Source organism: Triturus cristatus, chromosome 9, assembly GCF_964204655.1.
Source record: "Triturus cristatus chromosome 9, aTriCri1.1, whole genome shotgun sequence".
Classification (NCBI taxonomy): domain Eukaryota; kingdom Metazoa; phylum Chordata; class Amphibia; order Caudata; family Salamandridae; genus Triturus; species Triturus cristatus.
In genome coordinates, this window is record NC_140592.1 from 27902144 (window position 1) to 27927762 (window position 25619).

Here is a 25619-nt window from a genome sequence, read left to right on the forward strand (position 1 = left end):
CGCAGGAACCAATGAGAAGCCAGGAAAGAAAAAAGGGGGGATGTAAGTCCCTTTTAAGTTTATATTAAAAACAATAGATTTCTCGAGCACAGCGCAAGCAAAACCTAAAGACTGTACTGTACAAGGAAGCTCCTCAAAGTAAAGGCATGTTTCCTGTCCCAGCCTGTCCTGTCCAGTTGGGCTCAACAGGCCTTCTTGACTAAACAATCCCCTTGCATAATGTCCTGTCTTTCCGAGACGTAATCTACTGTGGCAGGCCCCTGCAGGGCTCTGGCCTGGGTACCCTACTGGGCAGGGGTGTGGAGTGGGCCCTAGAAATGAAGACCGCTTCCTGGACCCATGGGTGGAGGTCACAGACTGAAGGAGGGATGAATGGAGGTGCCAGGGGGTGATGAGGGGCCCTAGACCTGCAGACAGCTTCATGGACCCCTGGGTGGAGGTCACAGACAGAAGGAGGGATGGATGGAGGTGCCAGGGGGGGTGATGAGGGGCCCTAGACCTGCAGACAGCGTCATGGACCCCTGGGTGGAGGTCACAGACTGAAGGAGGGATGGATAGAGGTGCCAGGTGGGTGATGAGGGGCATAGCACTAAAGAGCTACTTCCTGGGCTCACGGGTGGGGGCCATACACGGAAGGATAGAGAGGTGGCTGGCGGTGCCAGTTGCGAGATGAGAACAGTAAGTTAGAAATAGTCCTTACTCGACAAAAGAGCGTTGCTTTGTGCATTCTATTTATAATGCGCCTGCATAGTACCATGATGCATTCAAGGCGCCTGCACGTTTCGACTGAGCCGGTGGTTCGGGTGGCAGACCCCCGCCCTGTCCCAGCTGAGCAGTGCCAACTGGGATCCTTTGAGGGCGCAGAGAGGTGTGCCGAAGGATAAAAGCGCAGAGCAGCGAGTGTCAGGGTGACACTGGCCTCTGAACGCACAATACTGCATTGTCCTGTGGTAGTTGTGTCCCGCCCCTCGCAGAGTCACACCCTGCTTGAGTGCCGATGCTTCAGACATCTATTCCCAGTGTCAGATAGGTCCTTTGCAAGGCATTAGACTAGTAGCAGATCTCCGGAATGTAGCGCTTGCTGACAGTACTGCGGATTCATAGTGCTATAAATACCCAATGGTACTGGCCCCCACTCACTGACACTTATTTTCTCGTACTCAGACGAAGGAGGAAAGGTCGATTTCGCTCCTCGTGGATTTAAACCTGTTGCTGCGGGTTGCACGTATTTCTGCAGCAGGCACGTGAACCCACTCAGCCATGCTCCTCATCACATAGATCATTATGATGCTAAATGAACCCCCTCGAGTTTGCGGAATATGAACCGCCAACAGCTGTGTAGGTGGCAGCAGGTTTGGGCTCTGTACCTGGCAGCAGGACCACGGGGCTCCTGGGGCGCGCCTGCTCCACTGCCCTCCGCACTGCCCACCCTCGGCGTCCGTCCGCACGTCTCCCTCTGCCTCCGGCCTCCATCAGGCGGCTGAGAGCAAGTTCACCTTGGCAGCATCCATCTGCTCCCCCACAGGCGGCAGCATCTCCCTGTCTCTCCACTGGCGGCAGCATCCCTCCGCTCCCCCACCCACCCACCCACCCCACTGACTGCAGCCTCCCTCTGCTCCCCCACCCCACTGACTGCAGCCTCCCTCTGCTCCCCCACCCCACTGACTGCAGCATCACTTCGCTCACCCCCACTAACAGCGTCCCCCTCCAGGCTTGGAGAGTTGACCGTCTGGTGATGCTCAGGCATGACCAGCCGAGCCCGGCACTGCTGATCTCAGGATCAAGAATTGAAGCCCTAGGGGAAAACTCAGGCATGGCCAGCAGAGCCCAGCACTGCCCATCTCCTGTACCAGGAGAGAAGTCTGGGGGTGGTCAGACATGACACACAGAGCGGAGCCCGGCAGAGCCCGGGGGTCAAGGAGACAAGCAGCCACAGAAGGCCAGCAGATCCCAGAGCGGCTGATCTGCAGCTTGGAGCGCAGCACATCCAAGGCTCCTGCTGCGGGCTGCTCTCTGCAGGGAGTGTCCGCGTGCAGTTTTGCTGTAACTTCTGAATACGTGCACCGACCCTACACCACCCAGAGCTTTATCTTTCCCAGGTCTATGCTCGAGTAGCTCATACAGGCCAGGTCTTTGCTTTGCATTCTGGTACTAGTAGTCAATCTGGGCTGCTCATGCAGGGCACTGGGCCTTGGCAGCTCCCAAGTAACCCTGTCAAGCAGCAGTGTCGGTAAGTGCCTTTGAGCAAACAGCACTTTGCAGCCTGTGATTCAAGGACGGCGCTATCAATGCTAAAAACAAAACTACAAATACCAGAATGCAGTGTTTTATTGTATAAAAAATGGGCTGGCTGAATGTACCAGACAGGACAGGGGGCCACATCTCCGTCCTTATGCTGGGGGCGGAGTCTCATCACTAAACTCCGGGCTCGTAGGATTGCCACCGAATGTCGAGTGGCAATCGTCAGATGTCCTGCCCTTGCCTTTGGCGCCAAAAGCTGAGGCACTCTTATAGCTGTGGCTTATTCCTATTGAACCAAATGCACTTACACCAAGGCCACTGGAATTATACGATTCCTTGGCCGCAGCATTAGCCGCATAATTATGGATTTCTAGCACTTGCCACATAATCTAACATCTTATAAATCAAGTGCAGATTTTGAATAAAAAAGTTTTCTGTTTCTAGCTGGCAGGTTAGATCTCGGTGGCACCTCTACAACTGTCTCCTAATTAATTCTCAAATCCTTGTATTGTTCGGCTCTTACTAGCTGCCCAAAGTCCTGTCCATATATACTCCTCAGCTGAAACTCAACCCAGGCAAACAGTTTCGTCTTCGTGTCCTTGGGTAGCTTTTGTTATGCTACATCTTGGGGCGCTACTTTTCCATTGGGGCGCCCAAACCGTGAAGTAATTGACTTATTGGAACCTTTAAATTCGATCCCATCTTTATTTTCGCAAGCTCCTGAAAAGCCATCTTTTTAATCTTGCCTAATTATGCCATCTCGCTGAGATCTGGTTGTTAGCGCCAAGAAACCTCCGGGTGGTAGAGTGCTCTATAGACCCTTTCTAACATACCCTAACTCCGCTCCCAGCAATAGGCTGCTTTTAGGGTGTAATGCCGAATTCACCTCGATACTTCACATTTAGTTATGATTGTTCTCATAGGTTTCTCTTTTTTAAAAAAATTCTGTTCATTATGGTAAATAACAAATTGTAGTAGGAAAGAACTACTGGTCTTCGTCTGAAGATTTATCAGAAAACCTAAAATTCGAATCTCAATAAAGAGCTTTAAACTCATGGATGTTGTTTCACTAAAATGTCAGTGAGAGGTGAAGTGACATCAAGTCCCTTTTGACCTTCACTGACATCAAGGTGTAGACTCCTTGTCAGTGCTTAATTTGTAACAGAATGAGTGGCAGCGCCTAAAGGTTTGCTCAGACGCCTTGCAGAAGTGCTATGGAATGTCCGCACGCTCAATGCCAAGAATGAACAGCGTCGACTCCACCTCAGGACTCTGATCCTCTGGACCCTCCCGGCCCTTTCACTCTTGCGGGCTCTTTTCATACCAGCTTTCTCCTTTTGTCATGCTTTTTCCGTCTTTCTCTTCCTTCTCTTCACCATTTGTGTGTTTTTCTCCCTTTTGTTCTGCGTCAAAGTCTAATGAGGAAAAGTGCCAGCTCCCAAAAATGATGCCGGGGGCCCCACCTGAAACCACAGTCTCTAATGCAGCACTGCCTTGGTCCAACCCATAGGCTCCCACCAGCCTTCTACCTGCTGTAGCATTTGCAATTAATACAGTTTATGGAGGTCTGTATTAGCAGATTTACTAGCAAAGATTAATGTTCAATTTTGTGTGTTTAAGGTAGCAAAACTGGACCTCAAAACTGATTTAGTGGGCAGCTGGTCTGGTTGCTGTGACATCTATAAAACGTGGCTTTTAAAAGGTCCTTGCAGGATTTAGCTCTCTTTAATTTTGTGTTTTTCTTTTTTCCACAAATAGACGAAAATTAGATCTGTTCTGTGTTGTTTATTCGGAGGAAGCCAGAGGCATTCTAGTCATGTTTCAAAATCAAGACTTTTGCTTCCTGCAGTCAATTTTATTGTCTATTCACATGTTAAAGAGTTAGTTTTTCAAGCTGGTAATGTAATTTCCTCTTGTATGTAGGGCAAAGGTCCTTTGCCCTACATACCCAAGTCCCTTTGCCAAGTCTCCTTTAAGGAGACTTGGCAAAGGGACTAAGCAAAGTGACTCATTGCCTATTCATTTTGGGCGGCTGTCTAGAGTAGCCTGTTTTATGTAACATCATTTTTGCAATGTTGATTGGTTTCTGTCATGTAACTTATTAGTACACCCCATCTTACCATCTCATGTTTTATCGAGGGCAAACGTCTCTCCTCCTATGAACCTATAAATAGGGCCTTATTTGGGATGTGTGCCAGATCCTGCCTCGCTTTCATACCAAGCAAAACCAAGTCCGTCTCAGACTGCTATTTAATTCTGTAGTTAAAATATTTTTGACAGAATTTCCCACTATTCTTACTGAGCAGCCTCTATGACAGTCTGCTCTTGGTTCTTGGAATATTTTCAGAGCATTTCTCGAAAGGCAGACTTCATATCAGTCCTCTTATTGATCCCATACGTAGACTTTTCTTTTGACCTACGAGATCTATTCATGCTGATTTGAATTGACTAACCAATTGCCTTTTTGATTTTTGTAAGAGTTCTTAATTTTAAATAAACCTTCAAGGTTTTGATTTTGAGTCTTGTACAGGTTTTCTTTATTTGTCCAAGGCCCTCATCCTGTGGGACTCATGATGCGTCTACTCGGCCCTTTGAGTAGGGAGCACTGACATCTTTGTAGCTAGTCAGACCTGAAGATCGCCTCAGCAGGAGCACCGCACTCTCTTCAGTTTTCAAAGACGGAGCACATATTTCAATCATTCCTAGGAAGTTGGTGTGGGTCAGCTTGCGATTTGTTAGGGATGAGGGAGACTGGAGTTTTCCATTGCCGCTGAGCATCCACCGGGATGGCAGTCACCACCTGAAGAAGAGGTCCCTGTCCTTCCAACGGCTCTGTTAAATAGGATGGCGGAGTAGGGCAAATCTGCTATTCGGCACATATTGTGTACATGCCATCACTCCTGATTTAAGCTACAGACTCAGGATTTTAAGTTATAAATCATGGTATTTAAGATGTCGCCACTTTATTATATATTTATACAGAGGGGGACAAGGAGCCTAGTTTATTATAAGGTCCTGCTCAGAAGGCACCAATGGAATATTAAGAACAAGAAGCGCGAAAACATAAGCGCGAGTAGATCCCATTCCAACATGGCCACCACGTCGAGGGACGTCTCCCTACGCTATTTTAGACGCTCCCGGGAAGTAGCCTGCACGGGGCCCAGAGCGAGGGTAGGACGCCAGCAAGTTGCCAGTCTACCTACGTGAGTACCGTGATCGTATGACTGGATCCCGTTGGTAAGCCTGCTCGTCAGCTTTTGTGTTAAGATGTAATGTCTCTCATACCTGTTTCTCCTATCTGTGTTTGGCCTCTGGATAGAATTCGGAGCAACTTTTGTGCTCTGTTGTCAACCCCGTCTATGATCCTTTTTCACGTACAACCTTAGCCTTCCCTGATCGATTAACGATAACTGTTGTCTCTCTTTCGGTTCACGTTGATATTGTGTCACTAGTCTTTTCGTCTGTATTCCCAATCATTCCTGTCTGCCCTTTGACAGCGGTTTGATGGATTTACACGCGCACTACACAAGACTATTTTTATAGAATCACAGAGTAATTTTTACCAACTGGTATGCTATATAGCCACCCGTGACCTTCTTTATTCCGTCCACTCAGCACGGCATCGTCGTTACGATCACGGCGTATAAAACCACTCCATTAGAAGGTCCACGACGGATCTTCTCCGTCTTTCCACCACCCACAGGTCACAAAAAATAAAAAATACACCTAAAATGCACTAAAGAGTGACCTGTGTACTCTGTTTTTCACCGAGGCTCACCTTTGCCCAGTTATATTCACCACTGCCAATGGCTGTTTTCACTCGTTGGTTATTGTGATTTGTTTCCTTTCCCCCCCCCCCCCTTTTTTGTTCCCTTGCATAGGTCTATCCTCATCTCAGTACCAGTTCCTTAATATTCACCCCCTACCGTTCCTAGCAACCAGTGCTAAAACGGTAGTGCACTTACCTTCACATGTTATAATTTTTGGTCCTGACGAAGTGCCATTGACCCTTTTGGGCAGCTGGGGCACGAAACATGTTGACCACACCCCCACATATTTAGCCCTTACGGACCATTACTCCTAAATAGGGCTTCTACACCTCTTTTTAACAAGGCTAGAGCTACCTCACTAATAAAATTACTGAAATAAGTAGGACGGCCCTATACCTTTTTTAAACATCTCACTCCTCGTGCACTACCTTGCCCTCACACCCACACGCACCCATACGGCTTCTTCAAAAGATCCCCGACAAAGAGCCCCGGTTTCGGGAGCCCGTCAGGCATTGCAGCGCCGGCCTGACGAGGGGCAAATGCCCAAATGATGAAGCATGACATCCCTTGGGGTGTGTGAGGGCATTACGAAGAAAAGACCTGTGCTCCCCTACTTCTTTTCACTTCCCAACTAGTAAACCCATAGGAGCCACTTTAGTATACCCTTAACCCGCAAGCAAGTTAATGGATAAATTAAATTTCTCTTCTTGTTTTGTCAAATTTCTTTCATAGGTCCCCCCAAATGTTGTCATGTATGCATTTTGTACTGATATATGTTGCTGACATCCTTTATGTGCAAATCAGTGCTGTCTCACAGCATTAAAAGCCAACAGCGAGCTCGTCCATCCGATTCGTCGCCTTGTGACAAATCGAATTGACCGTTGCAATCTGATTGGTTGGGTAGCCATTTAGGTGAATTGAAACTCCCCGCTTCCTTCCTGGACCACAATTGAGGTCTAAGAAGGTGTGCAGCATTAGAAGCATCAGTTTGGCATGTCCGAGGGTGTCCAGTGCATGGAGTCAGGACGTAGGACACATACATTAAACACCTCTTGGGCTGCAAATAAGGCAAGTGTGTACGTCACGATCATTAAAAGGTCACCTCATTAAAAGGTCACCGGCAGCTGAAGACAATCACGGCTCAATGAATTCTGGTTTGTAACATTTTCCATTTTTTCTCTTTGCACAATCTGCTTCAGAGACGGGAATTAGTGAGAAAAGCCAGATTTTGGCACTGAAATGAATGGGTCTGCAGAGAATTCTTTGAAATATAAATCCTCATGTTTCCCTTCCGAAGTAACATAAACAAAGTCTGACAAAGAAGCCAAAACCAGCGAGACGGTCCGATGTCTGTGTGTTTGTGTTCAGCGGAGAGGAACAGGCTGTGTGGACAGCAGCCATCTTAGACCTGCGTCAGGCGGAAGTCGACCTGTTTGCTTGGAGGTGGACTTGCCTGGAGCTAGCCAGGACGATTTCAGGCCAGGACTTCAGATCTGTAAAGTCAACAGAGGTCACAGTGGGCAGGGGAATAGGGGGCTATGCTCCCTAGTTTTATTGATTTGATCAAAACAGTTCTGATTCTTAAAAAAAAAACCTGTACTTTACAGTTGATTATCTGCTCTACGGTGGAGTGAGAGAAGAGAAAGGCAGCTGTTGAAGAAACGAGCTTTCTCTCCAGGGTCTGTGATCCTGAAAGAAATGTGAATGTGTGCAATTGGTTAATCAGCAAATCTAAGGCTGCCTGGAAGCCTGTACAGGCTCTAATGGATTGAATCTGGAATGCTGCGTCCTTTCAATGGAAACCTATAAGAAGTTTTACACTAGGTAGAGATAGTTTCTTACTAAAACATAACTTTTGAAAGCACAGTAGACATTAAAATAGTATTTTTGCACATTTTGCAGCTGCCTATTTACACTTATGCTCCGTGGAAGGTATTTTTTAAACTGCTGACACGTGTTCACAGTGCTTTCAGGTACAGGCTTAAACATCTTAACACTATAAATACACGTCACTATCTCCCCAGTGCACCGGCCAGGATGCAAATCAGCGACTGTCGGGTTACACACCCAGGCAGCTGAAATAATCACATTAACCAACAAAGCTTTTCCGTTGGATACATTTAAGTTGCATTTATTGTTGTTTAAGGTGAGGGCATCATATTTTCTATGCAGCTACTTGAAGGTGAAAGGACTTGAAAATAGCTCATATTTCATTCTTTTTAGCCATATCTCTGACCCTGCCCCCACATTAGCTGACCCCGCCCAAACTGTACTCAGGATCACAGTTCCCATACTTTTATTTATGCACTTTGACCTCTCCAAGTCACCCACACTTGTGAGGTGTGACCTTCAAACACCCCCACACATGCAGACTGAGGTAGTCACCTGCATATACAGGGGCCCGGGCTCGCACACCGTGTGCTGCAAGCGTCTTTGGAGTCTATGGTTTAGGCGCATTGTATTCTTCCAGGAAGAGGTGCAAATGGCCTCCCGCCACAAGGTGGCGCCTGTGGGTGCTGCAGGTGCAAGAGGCTTCTTTCCTTGGCCTGTTCCCTTCTTCTAGTTTAAAAAGAGCTGTCTTCCCACAGCATGTGGGGTTCAGAGCGGGAGCAGAGACCCCCAGGTATGAGAGGATAGTGCATTGGTGACTGGCTCCCTCGGCGTATATTGCTTCGTCGCCGGCTCCCAGATTCAGGAGACCCCATGAACGGGACGCCTCCTCTATTCATGTTATCAGGTCTCTCACTAGTTCTCAGGGATGCTCGGAGCTTGGCCATGCGACCAGGTCTTAGGGATTCTCCACAGCAGCATGGAGAGATGATCATACCCTGTGATGGGCCGCGCCATGGTCCCGGCATCATGATGACCCAACCAAATGGGTGAGGCCATGAGACGGCTTCCCTGAACACCCCCTATTCTTCTTAACACCGCCACCAAGAAGTGAAGCGCTAGTTGCTAATGTGACCTCATGTCCTGAGATTCAGGAGACAAGGACCACTGGGCAGGACAATGAGAGGGGTGGGGTGAACTCAGGAGTGATGGAGGAGAGAATTAAAAGGGGGCCTGCAGTGGGAGATTGGAAAAATAGGGATAAAGCAAAGAAACACTTGCACATCAAAAGAGTGCTGAACATATAATAATAAAAAAAAAAAGAGTCCCCTCGAGTATGCAGCAGAACAGTGGTCTTCGAACTTTTCAAACCCCCCCCCCCCACTGGAAAAAAATAATCATCTGGCCAGCCTCAGAATTGTTCACAATTATTCTATTCAATTGGCAATGTTTAAATATGTCTAGACTTATTTAAACATTGCAGTTAAGTTCTATTACTGTCCTAAAAATGCAATCAAATGTAGGATTGGCAAACATACTGTTCTGGCTTGGCAGGTGCCTTACTAACGTGTACAAGTATCCACAATGTGATTATTAGAAGTGGGGGCGGGGTTTGAAGAATATTTGGAGTCCCTTCCCTTTTGACTCCTTCCCCCAGTTAGGATAAAAATGACAAAAGATGTTAGTGATGGCCCATCACAGCGTGGCGTTCGGCCACTCATTTCTTTCTGTTTAAAACAAAGCATTGTTATGAGCATAATGCTTCTCTTGGCCAGAGCCTGGCACCCCCCTGGTAACACTGGAGGACCCCCTAAGGAGGCCTGCCCCCAGTTGAGGACCCCTGTAGTAGAAGGAGGCAGCTCATACAAGCAGAACAGAATGAGAATGAAATGCTCCTGGGTGGGACAAATACAGAAATAGGGATGAAGGTCGTCAAATCATATGGAGGCAACTGAGATAGACAAAACAGCCATCCAATCATAAGCAAGGTGCCGACCCAAAACCCACCCTTAAATATATGTTCTGTATTGGAAGCAATAGGCCTGCTGCAGACATCTAAAGCAGACTGCATCTATTTTAAGATCTTGGCTACAAAGTAGGAAAAGATGTTTGCCGCCTAAGATGCAGTGCCCGTCTGATGTGTGCCCTAGTGAGTAAATGCCTATACGGAGTCCTTTGCTAGGGTGAATACCAGCAGTGCTAAATTTATTGCCAAGATATAATGCCACTCTGTTTACCTGTGCAGAGAAAGAGGCCAAGTGGCTTAGTCTACCAATACTATTACCTATGCCAGCCTACCAGGGTGGTGCTCAAGTACGGCTCGACCGGCTCACCTGCCAGCTGTGATGCTAAAATAGTCCATCGCATGCGCACACCCAAGACTTACAAAGTAGGGGTTATCTAAGAGAAGGACGGTGAGGACGAGGAAGGAGAGCGGCCATGGTGAGGAGGAGGCAGCCACGGCAGGTAAGTACCTTTTTTAAACATTATTATTACTTTGGGAGGGTAGAGGAGCTGGCTAACTACGCCACAGAGTCAGAGTTTTGCCTAAGCTCCGCATTCGCAACGGAACGCGGAGTGTGCAAAACTCCGCTGGCGGAGCGGAGTTACCCGCCCGGGATTAGTACTGAGACACACAGTGCTAGCTGCTTTGTGCGGTACTGCAGACACACAGGGCATCTTATGTTGTGTTCTTCCCCTGAAGTGCTTCTGTTTTTAGTCCTTTATGGAGACTGAGCAGTCTTCCTGATCCAAGTTCCGGCTCAAGTCATCCACAGATAAAAGCTTCTTTGCAAATGTTTACACACCTGCAAAACGTCTTTGCTCAGGTGAATGCACAAGCAAAAGTGTTTTTGCACATGTGCACACATCTGCGAAAGTGTCTGTCCACATGTGCACACACACAAGTGAAAGTTTCTTTCAACAGGTGCATGCACATAGGAAAGTGTCTCTGTACAGGTGCATGACCTGCAAAAGTGTCTGGACACATATATGTGAGTGTCATTGCACATATGCACACACATGTGAATGTGTCTTTGCAAGGTGAATGTGCCTGCGAAAGTGTCTGTGAACATGTGCACACACATGTGAAAGTCGTATTGCACGTGCAGAAACCTGCGAATGGGTCTTTGCACAAACCTGTGAACGTGTCTCTGCACATGTGCACATACATGGGGAAGCGTATTTGCACATGTATATGAAGAAGTGTCTTTGCACAAGTGCACGCACATTCGAAAGTGTCTTTGGCCTGTACATGGGAAAGTGTCCTGGCACAGGTACACACATGCGATGAACCACTCTTTCACAGGCTACTTTTTGTTCTGGTTTTGAGTCAGGGGACCAAGCTGGCTTCTCGGTTTGGGGCAGGCACTGGAAGGGGGCTGTTTCTTCAGTGGAGCCTGGGCTCTCTCACAGATGGCACACAGCAGCCCATGCATCCCTAACACCCACCCCTCCCTCCTGAAGTTCACCTGGAAATGCCACAGTGCTTGAAGGGTTAGTTCACCTCTGACCATGCAGCTTCTTACAGAGGTGGAAATTCTGCCAAGAGCTGCCGAGGCCTATCCTGGAATTAGCAACTCTTGGTACTGGCCACTCCTCCTCGGTTTTCTGAAGCCTTTGCCTGTTTTTTATCTGGGACGATAACACTTTAAGCAGAAGCCCCCTCTCCAGGGCATTAATGAATGTCCTTGGACCATCTCTCAAAGAGTTTGTGCTGCTTTTAATGTCAGTCAGTGCACATCCTGCTCAATCCCCTGCTGCCGCTCTCTTCTTTCTCACGACAAGGGCCTTGGATTTGGCAGTGCTTGTTGTGACCCCAGGAGATTAACGTTGTTGATTTGAAGAAAAGAGTTTGTAGCATTTATTTAACAAAGGCAGAAATCCACATTTCAAAGTCTGAATGTGAATACGAGGCTAAAGACCAGACAAACAGGGTTTCCGCACTGTGAGCCACATGCAGGCACTTGGTTTCCCCCTTTTGCTCTCACTACCCCCTACACTACAATTATTTGAGCCCCAAGTGTGCTCAGCCACATTCCCAGACACCTGGAACACGTCACTGTCCCGTCCCTGCTCAAGAAACTACCCACTGACCCAGTCACTCTCCAACTACATGCCCGTCTCCCTCTGACCATGCCCGGTCAAGGTTTTAGAGAAACTAAATCAACCAATGCCTAACCGACCACCTCAGCAGCTCCTCCATGCCACGCAGTTTGGACACAGGCCCAACCACAGTACAGAAACAGCACTCATCACCACCACAGATGACATCCGCATGATGCTTGACAGATGAGACGCGGCAGCCCTATTCTCCTGGACCGCTCTGCAGCATTTGACACAATCTCACACCCCATGCTCATCAGGCGGCTGCATGTGATTGACATCGAAAGACCCGCTCTCCAGTGGGTCATCTTCTTCTTAATGGATATAATACATGCTGTCACCCTGGCACCTTACTCCTGGGAAGCCCGCAAACTCATCTGCAGAGTGCATCCGGGCTCATGGCTCAGCCCCATCCTCTTGAACACACATGATACCTCTGGCCAACATCATCCGTGCACACAACATTAACATCCTCTCCTATGTTGACAACATGCGACTCGTACTCGCCCTCTCAGACAAGACCCCCAGCACAAGAAGCCAGTTCACCACCTGCATGACCGAAGTTGCCAACTGAATGACAGCCAGCTGTCTCAAGCTCAACACCGACAAGACAGAAGTAGTGATGTTTGGCAAGAACACCTTGCCATGGGACTCCAACTGGTGGCGGCTGAACTCATATCCACACCCAGTGCCCAATCCAGGACTCTCAGAATAATAATTAACAGCAAACAGGGCATGACGGCGCCAGCCCATGCCAAAGAAGAGCTTCACATGGCTCCAAAGCAGCACAAGAACTGCCACTCATGCCCTCGTCACCGGCAAGCTGAGCTGCTAGAACACAGTCTACACAGAGATCTCGAAGCAAATCACCAGAAGATTACAAACCAACCAGAACCCAGCAGCTGGACTCTTCCTCAACCTCCCACACAGAGCTCGCATCACACCGCACCTCAGGGAACTCTAGAGGCTCCTGACACATATGTGTGCTTATTTCAAACTCCTCACATACACACTGAAGGGGCTCCGTAGCTTAGGCCCGGAATACCTAAACAATCCCACCTCCTTCCACCAACCGCCCAGACACCTCCGCTCTGCAGGACTCCTACTCGCACACATTCCACACATACATAGAAGATGATAAGGAGGACAGAGCTTCTCTTACATTGCTTGTAAAGCATGGAACGGCCTCCCATGCCACGTCCGCACCTCCTCCTCTCTTCTTGAATTCTGCAAGAAGCTGTAGACCTGGCTTTTCAATTAAGCAGCCTAGCATAGGCGATGTACACACACCTGCTCAGCACCAGGATACCCTCACGGGTGATTAACCAACCTAGCATAGGCAGGGCGATGTACACACACCTGCTCAGCACCAGGATACCCTCACGGGTGATTAACCAACCTAGCATAGGCAGGGCGATGTACACACACATGCTCAGCACCAGGATACCCTCACGGGTGATTAACCAACCTAGCATTGGCAGGGCGATGTACACACACCTGCTCAGCACCAGGATACCAGGATACCCTCACGGGTGATTAACCAACCTACCATAGGCAGGGCGATGTACACACACCTGCTCAGCACCAGGATAGCAGGATACCCTCACGGGCGATTAACCAACCTACCATAGGCAGGGCTCGGCACGCACACCTGCTCAGCACCAGGATACCCTCACGGGTGATTAACCAACCTACCATAGGCAGGGCTCGGTCCACACACCTGCTCAGCACCAGGATACTCTCGCAGGTGATTAACCAACCTAGCATAGGCAGGGCGATGTACACACACCTGCTCAGCACCAGGATACCCTCACGGGTGATTAACCAACCTACCATAGGCAGGGCGATGTACACACACCTGCTCAGCACCAGGATACCCTCACGGGTGATTAACCAACCTAGCATAGGCAGGGCGATGTACACAAACCTGCTCAGCACCAGGATACCCTCACGGGTGATTAACCAACCTAGCATAGGCAGGGCGATGTACACACACCTGCTCAGCACCAGGATACCCTCACGGGTGATTAACCAACCTACCATAGGCAGGGCGATGTACACACACCTGCTCAGCACCAGGATACCAGGATAACCTCACGGGTGATTAACCAACCTACCATAGGCAGGGCTCGGCACACTCACCTGCTCAGCACCAGGATACCCTCACGGGTGATTAACCAACCTAGCATAGGCAGGGCGATGTACACACACCTGCTCAGCACCAGGATACCAGGATACCCTCACGGGTGATTAACCAACCTAGCATAGGCAGGGCGATGTACACACACCTGCTCAGCACCAGGATACCCTCACGGGTGATTAACCAACCTAGCATAGGCAGGGCGATGTACACACACCTGCTCAGCACCAGGATACCCTCACAGGCGATTAACCAACCTACCATAGGCAGGGCAATGTATACACACCTGCTCAGCACCAGGATACCCTCACGGGTGATTAACCAACCTACCATAGGCAGGGCTCGGCACACACACACCTGCTCAGCACCAAGAAACCCTCACGGGTGATGCTGCGCTTTACAAGTACACATAAGTACACATTTGTGGTGGTGCAGCAGAGCAGTTTCTAACAATGGCCAATGTGGGCGGTGCACCTCTGGCATGCAGGCCCTGGAGACTACTCACAAAAGCATTTTAGAGTATGTATCATGGTACTCATGCAGTACTCTTAGGCACTCTTGCATGGTTTGGTGAACTGGCCCTAAACATCTGAGAAGACTAAAACAGTAATATTCAAGGAATGTTCATATACGTTTCGTACAAATAGAAAGGACCGTGCCCTCTTTCTTGTAGGGAGTTGGACCATCCCATCAGGCAGGTAAAAGTCCATAAAAAGTGCTCCTGTAGTACGACTTCCAACACTTATAAGTAAATGTAAATGTGTTTGTACTTATATAGCGCACAGCTACCCCGGACCGGGGACTCCCGGCGCTGTATTCATACCGCTAGGGAACCCTTCCTGGCTTTTTCCCTGTGAAATGTCCACTCCTGGGCATCCCAGGGTGAAGCCAGGCATCCCCAGCGCTGTGGGGCCGTTGTGGAGATTAAGCAAGCTATTGCCCAGAGTTGCAGCGTGGGACCCAAGATTAGAATAGGCACTGAGGCGAGAATATCCGGTCCGCGGTATTTATAGCCCGAGACCCTGCCGCGACGGGAATCGAACCCTGGTCCCGGACCGGTGCTCTGCATCGAGGTCTGCCGCTCTAACCATTGAGCCACACTTCTCCACGTAAGTGCTTTTGTGATTTGCCTGCACTTTGTTTTTCAAATCCTTGCTCTACCGCATGCTTGTGGCAACCACTCCACACCTTTAAACAACCAAAAGGCTGCATTTCCATTTTTCTAAAAACACCTACAAATGAAAAATGAGATGGCATCAGTAGGGTCGTACTGGAACAGAAAATAGGCCCAGGCACAAAAACAACATTGTGCCCCATTGGTGAATTCGATAGGTAAACAGATGGCCATGTTTGCAAACAGGGCAGTTTTGAATTTGTAAAAAGACACAAATTATAAATGTTTTGCAAGTTATGGAAGGCTGCATGGATTAATGCTTGCTGCAGGCAATGTTTGTTTTAATATCAGTGAAATCAACAGTAAAACCTGGCCCAGCAGACCATAAAACAGGCCCAGAAACAGACAAAAAACCTTTCCTGCACACTGACCTGTCAGATCAGCCCATCGGGCACTGTATGATTTCCCTATAGGCCAGTCCGACCCTGGACATCAGCTTGAGTGAGGATCGCTTATTTATAGCCCCCCAAAGAAATACCTGATATTGAACATGTCAAAAATCACAAGCTGCCTGATGGATCATGACACACCAGGTATGTATGTGGTATTTCTGTAGTGTGGGCCTAACCAAAAGGCAGCGGAGTGATATACAGGGTAAAAGACAAGCATGAGGTCAACGAGTGATAGGAGAGGTACCTGGGATGTGAAAGGGTAGTGCAGTGTGACATAGTGTTTATATAGGTGCAAACATTTTTTTTTTTGTACATCCTTTCTCGCATGTTCAGATTGGTTTTATTACAGTGGGTAATATCTTCATATTATGAGCGCTGCCTGCCTGAATATCCGATTTATGAAGCTTGGATTTGAACAGTGCTTAATTTGAGCCCGTGGTTTCCAGTGCTGGCCCTGGCACTTAATTGTCAGCACGGGTGCTTATGACAGTCTGCCACATGGTGGCGCTGTCTGCCTAATTTAGGTATGAGCACAACAAAAGGTGTTTATTCATTCAATATACATTATCAATTACTAATGCCTGCCACCCAAGCCGTTCTTATAGCTTTGGGACCCTGGACTAGTATCTTCACCCTTGCGAGAGTGTGATGGTTAGTAGTCGTGTTAGTACTATTCCTGGCAATGACAATGGATGGTGCAAGCTGCAGTGACTTCTTGACGAGGGCCCTGGTACCTTTTTTAAAAATAAAAAAATAAAAAAAATGAAGCACTGGATCTGAGAGGCTACATTTTTAACACTCACACTGTTGCCTCAAACCCGGGTCAGGACTGAAAGAACCACACAAGCACCAGGGCGAGAGGTTTGATGCCAGTGTGCTGTACACAGAATGGAAAAATTTAACAATCCTACTAAAATATTCATGGCTTTTGAAGCCCCTTCCCTACCCCATTTCTATCAGAACCTGGAGATATCCCCTTGCAATACACACCTCTCTGGGTCTGCCCTCTGCCTGGCCATGACAGAGCCCTTTTAGGAAACTCTCCTGCCACCCTCGCCCTCCGCCATCCTTCTGTCCCTCCTGCTCCCCATCTGTGTGCCTTTCTCTTGGATCCCGTCTTTTGTATAGCGCCTTGTGCTTTGCAGCACTACGACACGTACAACTAAAATAACAAAATAGTAATGATAACAACAAAAACAATTATTACTGATATTACAAAAGAAGTGTTAAAATACCAATCATTTGTCTCGGGGCTTTTCATAATAACTATAGCCTGCTTAACATCACAGATAGGCTGTTCGTAAGTGCAGTCAATATCAGGTGTAACTGTTTCCCAATGTATTTGTAATCAATTTACCAACCATGGAAAGACGACCGTCCCAATGTAAGCTTCATGGAGCCAAACTCCAGTGGTCGGTGACCGCGGCCTCATCGGGACGCAGACCTGGTGCCATATTTAAAGCTCTCCATTTGACCATGAAGGACCATCCTGGTGCTGGCCCCAAAGTACATGAGAGTGATGAGCAGTCCCCACGCTCTTCCCGCCCCCTGCCCATCATCTCCTAACCTAGGGGTCTGTATCGCCCCAAATCTGAATGTAGACACAGACAGAACAGGCTGCATCAGATGTATATGGGTCTGGGGGATTTATAGAGCACAGACGTTGCCTGGAGCACACCAAGCACTTTATCTAGAACACAGGATTGCCTACAGGCTACCGGCGTATGGCGGACGTTTGCAAAGTGAGGCTAGGAATATTCATATGGCCTCAGAGGGGACTTAGGTTCATAGTAACTGTGAAGATTTACCTGACAGGAGTAGGGTGAAGGGTCTGAAACCCCCATGATCCTGTCACCCCCATAGTCTGCAAGGACTAGCTGATTTGCCTCTGTGAGTGGGCCAGGGAGCAGGGATAGCGTCTGACAATTTGCAAATCCTCTAAAGCCTGTTTATCCGATTACCTCCTCTGGTGATCTAGGGCTTACCAGCAATGCTTCCGGTGAACAAACTAGAAAAGTCAGCATCGTTGAAACATCGTATCATTGTTTCTTCTTGAACTTTGTTTGTTCACTGTGGACCTGGTGAACTTTAAAGCAAGTCTCTCTGCGACCATCGGAGAGGGGTGCCCATCCCAGAGCCGCATCAATGGCCCTACTGAAGAAGAAACTCTTTGTTCAATATTGACCCCAGAGATCGATGGAGGCCAAAAGAGTCCCACATATCAACCTCAACACATTGACCACAACTTCCCTTATGTATTACTGAACTGCTTCCCACATGGCCTTAGAGGGTCCCTCTCGAATAATTCTGCTGCGTCAACAACATTACCAACTTCATAAGATACGAAGCGCCTTCAAGCTCCAGTGTGGCGTGCCTCAGGGCTCCTCTCTGAGCCCCACATTATTTAATGTATACATGGCCCCCCTGGAAGATGTGGTGGCCCCATTTGGCATTAAGATTGTCAGCTATGCCGACGACACGCAGTTGGTGGTCACCCTATCCCAACTGGTGGAGAATCCCGACTCGCTGCATTCCTGCATGTCTAAGGTTCACACCTGGATGTGCGATTCAGCGTTGAAGCTGAATGGTTCAAAGACCGAACTAATTCTGCTCGGACGCAAAACCCCCTCTCTTCCTCTGTCCAGCTGGCCCAGTTGCATGGGAGCTTTGCCGAGCCCTAAAGAAGAGATTAAAAGTTTGGGTTTTTGGCTGGAACGTGACCTGTCCTTTAGGACTCAGGCAAAAAAAACGGCAGGAGTGTGCTTTGGTCTTCTCCGTGCAGCTCGGAAAGTTCTCCCCCTGTTACCTTGGCCGTCTAGGAAGCTACTTGTTCAGGGGCTTATTGTATCTAGATTAGACTACAGTAATATCATCTTTTTAGGTGCCCCTGAAGTCACGTTTAATAAACTTCAGCAAGTACAAAATGTTGCGGCTAGGCTTCTTATGAATGCACCTAGGACGCAATCAGCCAGACCCGCTCTGATAGCCTTGCACTGGCTTCCGGTGCGCGAAAGGGTCAAATTTAAGGCTCTTTGTACTGCGCACAAAATTCTTCAGGGGAAGGGACCTCCTATCCTGCGGAATTTAGCTGTGCCTTATAAAGCTAACAGGGCCCTTCGTTCGGACCAAAAACATCTTCAAGTTCCTAGAGTTAGAAGGGCGCGGGCCGGGGGGCGGAGATATTTAGTTAATATAGCCATCCTGTGGAACAATCTTCCCCTGTGTTTGCGCACAGAGACGTGTTTCTTACGTTTCCGGAAACTTCTGAAAACTTACCTCTTCCCGGCTTAAAGCGGTCGAACTGTCAGCTTCTTTTTGTTGGTCACTCTGGAGAAAGCGCTGGGATGCCCGAGGGTAACTATGCGCTATATAAATCTTCCATTCATTCATTCATTCAATACAGACACCGGGATGTGATGGGACGGTGCTAGCCAACAAAGACACTGAGCAGTTGGATGCCACATTTGAGATATAGATAGATAGATAGATAGATAGATAGATAGATAGATAGATAGATAGATAGATAGATAGATAGATAGATAGATAGATAGATAGATAGATAGATAGATAGATAGATAGATAGATAGATAGATAGATAAAATCAATCCCACCAAGGTTAATTTGTCCAAAAATCACACAATATATATCATCAGGGGCAGAAGCTGAGATTAGAACCCTTGTCACTCTGGTTCAAGGGTCTCTAATTTCAATATAGACCACATCTTCCTGCTCCGGAGTCCAGTACTTCCATGAAAACCTTTCCATTGTTAACAGTGCTCTCTTCACGCCTGATCAGACTTACACATGCTCGATTTATATCACGTTTTCTACTCCTAGTTTGTGGACATGTAGCGTGCCGCTCCAAGTAGCCCAGAGCCCATTTCTATTGCTAGTTCTAAGTTTTGCAGTTAGCCATACATTAGGCAACATTATTAGAGTTGTACCAGTTAATTGCATCTGGAGGAATAAACAATAAAAGTTTAGCAACAGGTTATTCCCTTCTTTCCCAGTCTTCCTGAGACAGAAGCCGATGAGGTCACCCCCCATCCCCTCCACCCTACAGATTGCTCTTTTGTTTCCGTCAGCCAGGTAGCCCAGACGTGGAGTGTGCCACCTTGTGAAATGTGCAGATTCCCAGACAGGGTGGGACGTCTGCAAGGCCCATCGCCTGGTGGCAGAGTCAGCACAGGCGTGTCACGCTCACTTCCTGGTTTCCCAGAGACCCGCCCGCCTCTGGCGGAGACCAAGAATTGTTACAAATGACCCGTTCCCGCCCTTTGGGTCAGAGTTCCTCTCGGTTGGTGAACTTTTAGAGGACTGTCTGACGGCGTTTGGTAACTCTTTGTCGGCGCGGTTTACAAGATTTTGTCTTCGAGTCGAATCTGAACGCCTTTTATACTAGATTCGAAAAATATAAATTGCTGAAACTAAGGCCCCTCCCGGTTACCTGGAAACGGTAACCAGGGAAACAGATTCTTTATGCATTATTATGCTTCACCTTTTCACCCAAGTTTAAGATGCACAACACGGCACAGTACACCTGGGCGCACCTCCACCTGGGATGCCACACCGCGTGCTGCAGCTGCACACCCTCCACCCAGTGTATTACAACTCCGCAGAGGACAGCTGTGCACACCTCTACTCTACACACTACAACTCTGCATAGAGCTTCCATCCATGCGGCACACACCGCAACCTAACATGATACACTGGTGGACACGCCCCCATGTGGCATATCACAGCTTAACATAGTGTACTGAACATACACAAGCGTTGGCACCATTGTCTCCTCCAAAACACGTGTTTGCACCACTGTCTCCTCCAAAACACATGTGGTTGCACCAATGTCTCCTCCAAAACACATGTGGTTGCACCACTGTCTCCCCCAAAACACACGTGTTGGCACCACTGTCTCCTCCAAAACACGTGTTGGCACCACGGTCTCCTCCAAAACACACATGTTGGCACCACTGTCTCCTCCAAAACACACGCGTTGGCACCATTGTCTCCTCCAAAACACGTGTTGGCACCACGGTCTCCTCCAAAACACACGCGTTGGCACCACTGTCTCCTCCAAAACACACGCGTTGGCACCACTGTCTCCTCCAAAACACACGCGTTGGCACCACTGTCTCCTCCAAAACACATGTGTTTGCACCACTGTCTGCTCCAAAACATGTGTTGGCACCACTGTCGCCTCCAAAACACATGTGTTTGCACCACTGTCTCCTCCAAAACACATGTGTTTTCACCACTGTCTGCTCCAAAACATGTGTTGGCACCACTGTCGCCTCCAAAACACATGTGTTTGCACCACTGTCGCCTCCAAAACACACGTGTTGGCACCACTGTCGCCTCCAAATGTTCAGTCTTAAACAGGATGTGGATGAATGTTGGATGCGGCCTTGTTTTCTGTGTTTAGCCCTGGCACACCCCTGCACACTCCCTCCCATAATGTAGAATGCCCTTTCACAGGTCCACACCGTGAAACTGGGTCAGACAGAAGGGCTGGTACTTACCTGCCACAGCTACTAGGGGAGGCGCCCTCCCTGCCGATGATTCAGTCGCACTGTCATTAATATTCAGTGACATTTGTTGCAACTGGTGTTCTATGTAGCGCCAACATGGTGTTTTTATCCCTTGCAGAGCGCTTGCATACAGGTGAGGATAGATTGTGTCCCTGATTCATAAAGCGCCTCGTGTTAGTAGTTGTTCAAGCATACAGGAATGCAGAAAAATCAGAGTATTCAAGAATTACAAGGACAGTCGCAGCTAGCTGGGAGTCTGTGTTGTGTCTTACAGGCTGGCAGCAGGACGGGGGGACTACGGGTGTGTTTACACCGTCACCCCCTGTATACAGAGGTTTCTTCAAAGCGCCTATATGATCAGACTGCGTCTCTCGACTCCTGCCACCGCGCCTGCAGTTTAGACAGCATATATAATCTTCACCTTTACAGTTCACTTGCTGACCCTTCTCTTCCTACCAGTGCTTAATTTGTAAAAGACTTCATGCGGGGGCCCAAAATGGTGCTCAGAAACTCGTGTCTGGTGCCAGTGAATACCAGACGTGCTGGATACCAAGGCTGCCTGATCTTGGTTCCACCTTATGACTCTCTCTTGCACCACCCTGCTCTTCGTGTTTCTTCATCTCATGAATGCCAGGCTGCCTGGTCTTGATTCCACCTCATGCCTCTTTCCTCCACCACCCTGTTCTTCGTGTTTCTTCATCTCATGAATGCCAGGCTGCCTGGTCTTGGTTCCACCTTATGACTCTCTCTTGCACCACCCTGCTCTTCGTGTTTCTTCATCTCATGAATGCCAGGCTGCCTGGTCTTGGTTCCACCTTATGACTCTCTCTTGCACCACCCTGCTCTTCGTGTTTCTTCATCTCATGAATGCCAGGCTGCCTGGTCTTGATTCCACCTCATGCCTCTTTCCTCCACCACCCTGCTCTTCGTGTTTCTTCATCTCATGAATGCCAGGCTGCCTGGTCTTGGTTCCACCTTATGACTCTCTCTTGCACCACCCTGCTCTTCGTGTTTCTTCATCTCATGAATGCCAGGCTGCCTGGTCTTGATTCCACCTCATGCCTCTTTCCTCCACCACCCTGTTCTTCGTGTTTCTTCATCTCATGAATGCCAGGCTGCCTGGTCTTGGTTCCACCTTATGACTCTCTCTTGCACCACCCTGCTCTTCGTGTTTCTTCATCTCATGAATGCCAGGCTGCCTGGTCTTGGTTCCACCTTATGACTCTCTCTTGCACCACCCTGCTCTTCGTGTTTCTTCATCTCATGAATGCCAGGCTGCCTGGTCTTGATTCCACCTCATGCCTCTTTCCTCCACCACCCTGCTCTTCGTGTTTCTTCATCTCATGAATGCCAGGCTGCCTGGTCTTGGTTCCACCTTATGACTCTCTCTTGCACCACCCTGCTCTTCGTGTTTCTTCATCTCATGAATGCCAGGCTGCCTGGTCTTGGTTCCACCTTATGACTCTCTCTTGCACCACCCTGCTCTTCGTGTTTCTTCATCTCATGAATGCCAGGCTGCCTGGTCTTGGTTCCACCTTATGACTCTCTCTTGCACCACCCTGCTCTTCGTGTTTCTTCATCTCATGAATGCCAGGCTGCCTGGTCTTGATTCCACCTCATGCCTCTTTCCTCCACCACCCTGCTCTTCCTGTCTCTTCATCTCTTGAATGCAGAGGCTGCCTGGTCCTGATTTCACCTCATGCCTCTTTCCTCCACCACCCTGCTCTTCCGGTCTCCTTATCTCATGAATACCGGGCTGCCTGGTCTTTTTTCCAGCTCATGCCTCATTACCTGCTCGCTCCCTTTGTCACTGTTTTCGTTGTACTCTCCCCCCTTTCCCCCCTTTTGTGTTTCTATTTCTCCTGGATCAAACTCTGTTGATGTAAAATAAAGGCTGGTTCCCAACAACGAGTACTGGAGGGCCCCACCTACAACCACCGGCTCAAATTAAGCACTGCTTCCTGCCACATGTGAGTAACAGTCAGCATCTTTGATGTGCCCATTGAGTGCACATAGGGCAATTTGCACCTAACTTAGGAATTTCAACTGCCGCTCTTTGCCAAGCGGTGCCTGGCTCTAAAGGAGGTCTCTCAGCCTGTCCTTTCTCTAGGTCAATGAACAAACCATGGCCCTTCATGGATTGGAGTTGATCAGCCTTGGGTTCCCTCTGCAAGCCGAGGCAGACAAGACCTCTACTACCACAGCAGTGACGCTAGTCGGGAGTGAAGTAGCGGTCTCCAAGGGGCGGAGCTATCAATGGTGCAGCAGTAGGGCCCAGTCACCCTTCTTAAACCACTGCTCTCCCAGCAGCTTCCAGAACCTTCTCTTTCTTCCTTCCCATCTGGCTCCCCTCAGAGGAGGTGAGCTCTGGAATGTGTGGGAGCCGCCTCGGGAAGGCTGGACAGGAGGGAGTGTAAGGTTTAAACAGAGGTGCAAAGAGAGGGATGGCACAGAGCACCGATTCATACACGTGCCGCTGGCAGGAGGCCAGGCTGTCTCTGCAACAAACTCACGTCTCTGCATTACTCACGCCCATGTTGTCATCTATTTGTCCACACGGACCACGGCTGCTCGCTGGTCCCTTAACAAAACACGGCCTTGCCTCACACGGAGGGGCACCAACCATGAGGCCATGTGCTGGGGATTCTGGGAAGGTACCCGACCAGGAGGCCTGGTGCCGAGGAGGGAAGGTGCCTGACCAGGAGGCATGGTGCAGAGGATTCAGGGAAGGTACCCGACCCGGAGGCCTGGTGCCGAGGAGGGAAGGTGTCTGACCAGGACTCCTGGTGCCGAGGATTCTGGGAAGGGGTTCAACCATGAGGCCAGGTGCTGAGGAATCTGAGAACGTACCCGACCAGGAGGCCTGGTGCCGAGGAGGGAAGGTGCCTGACCAGGAGGCCTGGTGCCGAGAATTCTGGGAAGGTGCGCAACCATGAGCCCAGGTGCTGAAGATTCTGGGAAGGTGCCCAACCAGGAGGTCAGGTGCTGAAGATTCTGGGAAGGTGCCCGTCCAGGAGGCCTGGTGGCGAGGAGGGAAGGTGCTTGATCAGGAGGCCTGGAGTGGTGCCGAGGATTCTGGGAAGATACCCTACCAGAAGGCCAGGTGCCAAGGAAGGTGCATGACCAGGAGGCCTGGTGCGGAGGATTCTGGGAAGGTGTCCAACCATGAGGGTAGGCAGGGTCGGCTTTAGTAGTGATGGCGCCCGGTGCGAACATCCTTTTCGGCGCCTCCCTACCCCATGACCGCTTTCTCAGATTCTCTAACTACCACCAGGCAAAGTGCTTTTCATCTCTCCAAATATAAGGTATTGATAAACACAGTGCCCCTCCCTGCGGTCAGCGCCCCCTCTACAGGTCAGCGCCCCCTCTACAGGTCAGCGCCCAGTGCGGCCGCACAAGGGCAGGTGCTGAGGAGTCTGGGAAAATGCTTGATCAGGAGGCATTGTGCCAAGGATTCTTGGACGGTGCCCCACCATAAGGGCAGGGGCTGAGGATTCTGGGAAGGTGTCAGACCAGGAGACCTGGTATAGCGGATTCTGGGAAGGTGCCAGGCCATCAGGGCTGGTAACGAGGATTCTGGGAAGGTGCCCGACCATCAGGCCAGGTGCCAAGGAATCAGGGAAGGTGCTCGACCATCAGGCCAGATGCTAAGGACTCTGCACTTACGTGACAGAAGGACAGCAAACATTTGTTGAAAAGAGGATGCGTGAGGAAAGATGTGGTGCCTAGCCCACCTTTCAGATCTCATATACTACAAGCATTGGCAAGGGTAAAAGGTATGACTTTAGTGTTCGAAACCCATGCAGCTTTAGCACATTAGAGAGTGACACGTGGCAATGGGCAAGAGAAGCAGACAGAAAGGGCTTTCATTGTAAAGTGCTCCATCGTGCCCTTCAGAGCAAGTGCTGGAGTGGAGGAGAAGGATGCACCCGAACTGCCAATAGCATTAGGTTATGTTACGATCTGTTAAAAGTATTTATAGATCCCACATACACCGACTGATTCTTGAAGTGATGAATATTCCGGTGGGGTGAGCCAAGGCACGACTTACCAAGTCTCAAGCTGATCGGTGAAAGAGGCGAGGCCATCCCACCGCATACGCTGCACCGGCCTGAAGAAGCAGAAGAAACTCTCTCTTCACACATGGCCCAAGATTTCCCCATGCCTTCCCCTCCTCATCAGATCAGGACTCAAGGGTGAGGTGCAATGGGCCACATTCCCCTAGTGGTCCTAATCAGAGAGGCTGCAATGTGATGGTCCACCTGAGTGTCACCTCCAGGGTCTGACGCCACCCTAATTGCCACCCCATCCCCGCCAAACACCACATTGACCGCAGATAACACATGCGACACTGCCTCCCAAACCAGTCCAAATGTCTTTTCCAACCATGAGGGCAGGTGCTGATGATTCTGGGAAGGTGCCTGGCCAGGAAGCCTGGTG

General features: G+C 49.2%; 1 protein-coding gene across 3 annotated transcripts in view; it reads right to left on the minus strand.

The window, feature by feature from the left end:
• The window catches only part of PRRT3 (proline rich transmembrane protein 3), a 232992-nt gene that overhangs the window by 140899 nt on the left and 66474 nt on the right, over nt 1–25619 (minus strand). Inside the window, exon 1 of one of the 3 annotated variants that reach the window (XM_085624294.1) lies at nt 1368–1474. The exons of the other annotated variants lie outside the window; for them this stretch is intronic. The gene's annotated coding sequence lies outside the window, so the exon portion shown is untranslated. Of the gene's footprint in view, nt 1–1367; nt 1475–25619 lie in introns of those variants that run through there. 3 annotated transcript variants of the gene reach the window in all.